At 44.6% G+C, this 7,932-nt stretch overlaps 1 long non-coding RNA gene across 1 annotated transcript in view; it reads left to right on the top strand.

The window, feature by feature from the left end:
- Positions 1-7,503, top strand: part of LOC105525681 — a 12,138-nt gene extending 4,635 nt beyond the window's left edge. Inside the window, exon 2 of the long non-coding RNA XR_001003965.1 lies at positions 6,786-7,503. This is a non-coding gene — a long non-coding RNA (uncharacterized LOC105525681). The remainder of the gene's footprint in view (positions 1-6,785) is intronic.
- The last annotated feature ends 429 nt before the right edge of the window (positions 7,504-7,932 follow it).

Genomic DNA, 7,932 nt, shown 5'->3' with positions numbered 1-7,932 from the left:
CCCGGGAGGCGGAGCTTGCAGTGAGCCGAGATCGCGCCACTGCACTCCAGCCTGGGCGACAGAGCTAGACTCCGTCTCCAAAAAAAAAAAAAAAAAATACAAATGAATTCCACAATCAAAAGACTAAGAGACTTACACATAGGTTGAAAGTGAAAGGATGAAAAGAGAAGGAATAGCTATACTAATATCAGACAAAATCGACCTAAGGTCAAAAGCTGTTATAAGAGATAACGATAACAGTCAATTCACCAGTTATAAATGTACATGCAACGCACCTCAGAGCTCCTAAATCTATGAAGCAAACACTGTAGAATGAAAGGAGAAAGAGATAGTTCTACGATAACAGTAGGAGACTTCACCTCACTTTTTTTATTTTTTTGAGATGGAATCTCACTCTGTTGCCCAGGCTGGAGTGCAGTGGCATGATAACGGCTCACTGCAACCTCCACCTCCTGGGTTCAAGTGATTCTTGTGCCTCAGAGCAGCCCCGGCTATTTTTAGTAGAGACAGGGTTTCACCATGTTGGCCAGGCTAGTTTCGAACTCCTGACCTCAAGTGATCCACCCATCTGGGCCTCCTAAAGTGCTTGGATTACAGGCCTGAGACACTGCACCCGGCCCAATACCTCACTTTCAATAATGGATAAAACATCCAGACAGAAGATCAAGAAGGAAACAAAGTACTTGAATAATACTATAGACCAGGTGGGCCTACCACACAGATAACTTCACCCAACAGCCGAGTACACATTCCTCAAAAGCACACATGGAATGTTCTCGGGGAAAGAGTGTATGTTAGGCTTCAAAGCAAGATTTAATACATTTTAAATGACTGAAATCATAATAGAAAGAAAACTGAAATATCCACAAATATGTGGGAACTAAACAACATACTACAAAACCAGTGGATCAAAGGAAAAAAAAGGAAAATTAGAAAGTATCTTGAGACAAAACATCACATCTTACGGGATGCAGCAAAAGCAGTGCTCTCAGGGAAATTTGTAGCTATACACACTTACATTAAAAAAGAAGCCAGCTGAGCACAGTGCCTCCACCTGTAATCCCAGCACTTTGGGAGGCCAAGGTGGGCAAATCACCTGAGGTCAGGAGTTTGAGACCAGCTTGGCTAACATGGCGAAACCTCATCTCTACTAAAAATATAAAATGTAGCCGGGCGTGGTGGTAGGCGCCTATAATCCCAGCTACTTGGGAGGCTGAGGCAGGAGAATCACTTGAACCCGGGAGGCAGAGGTTGCAAGAAGCTGAGATTGTGCCACTGTACTCCAGCCTGGGTGACACAGCTAGACTCCTCTACCTCCCGCCTCACCCCCCTGCCACACCCCCCTCACAAAAAAAACAAAAGCAGCAGCAGCCAGGCACAGTGACACTGTTCTATAATCCTAGCTACTTGGAAGGTCGAGGCCAGGAGACTGCTTGAGCCCAGGAGTTTTAGATGAGCTTGGGCAATATGGCAAGACCCTCTCTCAAAGAAAAAGGAAAAGCTCTCAAACCAACAACCTAACCTTCTACCTTAAGATATTAGAAAAAGAACAGCCTAAACCCGAAGATAGGAGAAGGAAATAATAAAGGTTAGAGCAGAAATAAGTAGAAGACAGAAAAACAGCCCTATAACTACCAAGGAGATTGAATCAGGGACCAAAAACTTGGCAAGAAAGAAAAGCACAAGATCAGATGGCTTCACTGGTGAATTACCAAACATTTGAACAATCAACACCAATCCTGCTCATATTCTTACAAAACACTGAGGAAAGAATACCTCCAAATGCATTCTGTGAGGCCAGCATTACTGATACCAAAGGTAGACAAAGAACCAGAGGAAAATAGAGTAATATCCCTCATGAATACAGATGCAAAAGTTCTCAACAAAATACTCGTAAGGAGAATTCGACAGCATCATAAAAAGGATTATACACCATGATCAAGTGAGATTTATTCCTGGAATGCAAAGATGGTTACCATATAAAAATGTAAGATATCACATTCCTTCATTCTGTTAAACACATGCCTATTTCAGTTAGTGCAGAAAAAACATTTAACACAGTTTAATATCCTTTTATGATTAAAGAACACAAACTCAAAATAGAAATGACCTCAACATAATAAAGGTCATATAAACAACCCTCAGCTAACATCACACTCAGTGATGAAAGACAAAGTTTTCCAAGATGAGAAATAAAACAATGATGCCTGCTTTCATAATGCTGGAAATCCTCGCCAGAGCTATTAAGAAAGAAAGGAAAAAGAAAAGGCATCCAAATTGGAACAGAGGCGGTAAAATTATCTGTTAACAGATGACGTGATCTTCTTTGTCAAAAATCCTAAAGACTGCATGAAAAAAAAATGTTAGAACTAATAATTTGTCAAAGTTTCAGGATTATGAAATCAACATACAAAAGTCCGTTGCAATTTCTACACACTAACAGTCAACAATCCAAGAGGGAAATTAAGAAAACAATTCCTGCTGGGCATGGTGGTGCATGCCTACAGTCTCGGCTACTTGGGAGGCTGAGGCAGGAGGATTGCTTGAGCCTCAGAGGTCAACGCTATCAGTTCTGATGATGATTATGCCTGTGAATAGCCACTGTACTCCAGCCTGGGCAACATAGTGAGACACTTTTTTTTTTAAGTCCGTTTACAATAGCATCAAATAAAATAGGAATAAACTTAACCAGGAGGCAGAGTTTCGCAGGATGTAGACTCCCAGGGATCGGTTGTGCAACAAATGTAAAGGCATCTCATATTTAAGGATTATAAGACTTACTATCGTTAAGATGTCAATACTACTCAAAAGTGATCTACAGGTTTAATGTAATTGCTATCGCAATCCCACTGGCATTTTTTCTTCAATTATAGAAAAATCCATCCCAAAATTTATACACAATTTCAAGGGACCCCAAATGGCCAAAACAATGTTGAAAACAACAAAGTTGGACATCTTATACTTCCCAATTCAAAATTTGTTAAAAGCTACAGTGGTCAAAAGTGTGGTACTGGCACAAAGACATACATATAGACCAGTGGAATGAAATACAGAGTCTAGAAAGAAACTCTTACACATATGGTCAAGTGATTTCAGTAAAGATGCCAAGACTATCGAATTGGGGAAAGGACGGTCTTTCAACAAATGGAAAACTAGATATCCACATGCAGAAGAACAAAGTTAAACCGTTACCTTATACCATGTTGAAAAAAAAAGAAAACCTCAATAATGGATTAAAGACCTAACTGTAAGAGCTGAAACTATACACTTTTTTTTTTTTTTTTTTTGGCAGTTTTTTTTTTTTTTTTGAGGCAGTCTTGCTTACTTGCCCAGGCTGGAGTGCAGTGGCTTGATCTCGGCTCACTGCAAGCTCTGCCTCCCCGGTTCATGCCATTTTCCTGTCTCAGCCTCCTGAGTAGCTGGGACTACAGGTGCTCGCCACCACGCATGGCTAATTTTTTTTTTTTTTTTGTATTTTTTTAGTAGAGATGGGGTTTCACCGTGTTAGCCAGGATGGTCTTGATCTCCTGACCTCATGATCCACCTGCCTCGGCCTCCCAAAATGCTGGGATTACAGGTGTGACCCACCGTGCCTGGCCGCTATATAACTGTTAAAACACAGTAGGAGGTCTTCCTTTTTGGCAATGACTTGATATGACGCATATGACACCAAAGGTACATGAACAAAAGGAAAAATAGACAAACTGGATTGCATTGAAGGATACTATTAACAGAGTGAAAAGGCATCCTACAGAATGGGAGTAAAGATGTGCAAATTATATCTGATATGGAGGTCCCATCTAGAATACACAAAGCACTCTCACAATGTAACAGAAACCCAACCCAGTTCAAAAATGTACAAAGGACTTGAATACACATTTCTCCAAATAAGATATGCAAATGGCCAATAAGCACATAAAAAGATGCTCAACATCACTAATTATTAGGGGAACCCAAATCAAAACCACATGGAGAGGCCGGGCACAGTAGCTCACGCCTGTAATCCCAGCGCTTTTGGAGGCCAAAGTGGACAGATCACTTGAGGTCAGGAGTTCGAAACCAGCCTGGCCAACATGGTGACACCACGTCTCTACTAAAAATACAAAAATTAGCAAGGAGTGGTGGTGTATGCCTGTAGTCCCAGCTGTTCAAGAGGTTGGGGCAGGAGAATTGCTTGAACCCAGGAGGCAGGGGTTACAGTGAGCTGAGATCCCGCCACTGTACTCCAGCCTTGGTAACAGAGCAAGACTCTGTCTAAAAAAAACAAAAAACAAACAAACAAACAAAAACAAAAAACATGCAGCTGCCACCTCAGACCTATTAGGATGGCTGTAAACAATACAGAAAATAACAAGTGTTAGGATGTTGAGCAGTTTGAACCCTTGTGTACTCTTACTGGGAGTATAAATGGAAAAAACAGTATGGTGATTCACCGAAAAGTTAAAAATCGGCCAGGTGCAGTGGCTCACTCCTGTAATCCCAGCACTTTGGGAGGCTGGGGCAGACGAATCACTGGAGGCCAGGAGTTTGACACCAGCCTGGCCAACATGGTGAAACCCCATCTCTACAATACAAAAATTAGCCAAATGTGATGATGCAGGACTGTAATCCCAGCTACTTGGGAGGTTAAGGCATGAGAATCACTTGAACCCGGGAGGTGGAGGTTGCAATGAGCCAAGATTGCACCACTGCGTTCCAGCCTGGGTGACAGAGTGAGACTCTGTCTCAAAACAAAGAATTACTGTACAACCCAGCAATTCTACTTCTGGGTATGTATCCCCTAAAATTCAAAGGGTCTCACACATTTATACACCGATGTTCATAGCAGCATTTTTCACAACGGCCAAGAGACAGCAGCAACCCAAGTGTCCACTGACAGATAAACAAATGTGGTCTCTCCATACAATCAATTATGATTCAGCCTTAAAAAGGAAGGAAATTCTGACACACGCTACCACGTGGATGAACCTTGAGGACATTATACAAAGTGAAATAAGCCAGTCACAAAAACGTATTTGAAGGACCTAGAGTAACGAGTTTCACAGAGACAAAGTACAGTGGTGGCTGCCAGGAGCTGGGAGAGAGCAGTAATGGGCTATTTAATGGGGATAAAGTTTCAGTTTGGCAGGATTTAGCGAGTTCCAGAGATTGGTTGCACAAAAATACGAATGTACTTACACTGATTTGTGCACTTTAAAATGGTTACGGTGAATTTTACATGTGTTTAACCACATTTAACATTTTTTACATTAGAAATGTATATTGAGCACCTCTGTGCTAGGCGTGGTGATGGAATGATAAACTTTATACATATGAACACCGTAGTTATAAAACCAAGCACATAAGGAGATAAAATTCTAAGTGTAAAAACTAGCACAGACAGACAATAAACACACACAGGACTCAGATAGCAGGCTTATTAGACACAGATTATAGATTTCAGCAGGGAACTAGAAATTATTAAAACTACTAATTACTAAATGTGTAGTTTAGTAATTAATTTATCTAATCAGCTAATGGACGAATTACTGAAAATTATACATCTAGAAAAGAACCAGAATGTAGTAGAAAGAGATAGCAGAAAAAGCCACCTAAACCCCATATTTTAAACGGTTCTCTTAGCAGATGAGGGATAGAAGGGTACCTTCCTAGCCAGGTGAAGTGGCTTACACCTGTAATCCCAGCACTTTGGGAGGCTGAGGCGGGCAGATCACCTGAGGTCAGGAGTTTGAGACCAGCCTGGCCAACATGGTGAAACCCCGTCTCAACTAAAAATATAAAAATTAGCCAGGTATAGTGGCACACGCCTGTAATCCCAGCTACTCGGGAGGCTGAGGCAAGAGAATCACTTGAACCTGGGAGGCAGAGGTTGCAGTGAGCTAAGATCGCACCTCTGCACTCCAGTCTGGGCGACAGAGCAAGACTCCGTCTGAAAAAAATAAATAGCTGAGCACAGTGGCTCGCTCCTGTAATCCCAGCACTTTGGGAGGGCAAGGCAGGTGGATCACTTGAGGTCAGAAGTTTGAGACCAGCCTGGCCCAAGCCCGTCTCTCCTAAAAATATAAAAATTAGCCAGGTGTGGTGGCAGGTGCTACTCAGGAGGCTGAGGCAGGAGAATCGCTTGAACCCGGGAGGCAGAGGTTGCAGTGAGCCACTGTACTCTAGCCTGGGTGACAGAGCGAGACTCCGTCTCAAAAAAATTAAAGCCCATCTTTTAAACAGTTCTCTTAGCAGATGAGGGATAGAGGGACACTTCCTTAACCTGGTAGCTCTGAGTGTCAGTCTGTGCCCTTGCCCACCACATTTGACGGTGACACAGCAGAGCAGCACCTCTAGAGCCAGGAGCCCCGCGTCACGGCCTCCACTGCATGCTGTACTGAAGATCCCACCCACACAGTGAGCTCCCTTTAGCCCACACTGTGGGTTGGATGCATCCTGAGCTCTCAAAGCATCGTGTGCTAAGGTTCCACCCTCCCCTTGGCTAGGAACTGTGTCTTGGTCTTCTCTGTGTCCAGGGTGCTGGCAGCAGAGCCTGACACAGAGTGAGCCCTCCATAGATGCTTGTTCAATTTCCAAGGAACTCAGCAGGCTGGGCCTAGCACCACTGCCTGCAAAGGCCCTGCAGGTATAGGGACTCATTGACCCATGCCTGCTGCTCTTACAAAAAGGGGAGAGGGAGATGGGTGGGAGTAGATGGGGAGTTGTCCGATGAATAATGAGGGCCAGGGGCCTCTCTCCTCCGGGGCCGATAGCCTGGTCTTACTTCTCTTCTCTCTCCTTTACAGTTTGAGATTTCATCCAAGCCAGCATTAGGCTGCCAAAGACTTCAAACTCCTTCACCTTCTACTCCAATTCTAGTTCCTTGGCAAGGGCAAGATTCATGGCTGGGACAGAATAACCAGCATGGAATGCCGGGAAACTCAGAACTGCACGTGCTTCAAACGCAGGGAACAAGAGCTCCTTTCCACTGGGCTCAAAAATACTTCTGGGGGAAACTCTCCCACTGGTCTGGGTAATTCTCCCCCTTCCTCCACACCTCCACTGTAAACCAGGAGACAGTGTGGCCAGCGAGTATCAGCTCTGCAGAGACAACTCCACCTGGCCCCTGTTCATGCCCAAGGTATTTTCTCACTTATTCAACGGCCATCTGGGAAACCGCTTCAGAACACTGACTGTGTGGTGGGGGACACGAAGCCAGGTCCTCAGCAGCTTGGTACTGCTTTTCCCTGCCTGATCCAGGGGTCTTCTGAGGCAGCAGGTTCCTTGAGGGGAACTGATGGCCCCAAGCCCGTTAATCAGAAGCCCAGGTAGGGATCTTCTCTTTTTGGGGTAGACACACTGGGACTGAACACTTTAGGAGGCTCTAGGGAGGGCCTCCGCTTTGGTAGGGGTACCTGTGAACTCAGGCCCCCAGGCTACAGCATTGGAAGCTTTTTACTTTCTTTTGGGATATAACTTTTTCCTTTGAGTTTTCAACTGAAAAATAAAGCTGGCAGAATCCAAGAACGTGTCTCTGGATTACTGGGGCTGATCATCCACTCAAGAGAGGGGGAGGTGTGGGCGGTTACAGAATCTGCTCACAGATAGGGGGTGCCCTCGAGCCCTCTCTGCACTGAGCCTTTGGTAGGAGCTTGTAGGGTCCAGATTCCAGAGTAAAGGGCAAGGCATCACCTACGGGAACTGAGGCAAGCTGAAGGCCAGACCTGACCATCCCTGACCTCTGCCCACCCCCACTTCCCTTTCCCCTCCCGCCGCAATGAATCCCTGCACAGCACAGCAGGTGCCAGATGAAGTTTAGAAGAAAGAACTCCAGGGTGAATGGGAACGAGAAGGTTGGTCCTCCACATTCCCACACTGGAGGGAAGAGAGAAGGGAAAGCAGCTGTGATTTGAGTGTGTTGCTATGGTTACAGCCTAAAGACCCCGGAGCCCA

This window comes from Colobus angolensis, unplaced genomic scaffold, assembly GCF_000951035.1.
Source record: "Colobus angolensis palliatus isolate OR3802 unplaced genomic scaffold, Cang.pa_1.0 Scaffold55, whole genome shotgun sequence".
In the NCBI taxonomy this organism is placed as follows: domain Eukaryota; kingdom Metazoa; phylum Chordata; class Mammalia; order Primates; family Cercopithecidae; genus Colobus; species Colobus angolensis.
This window is presented reverse-complemented; position numbering and strand designations above follow the sequence as displayed.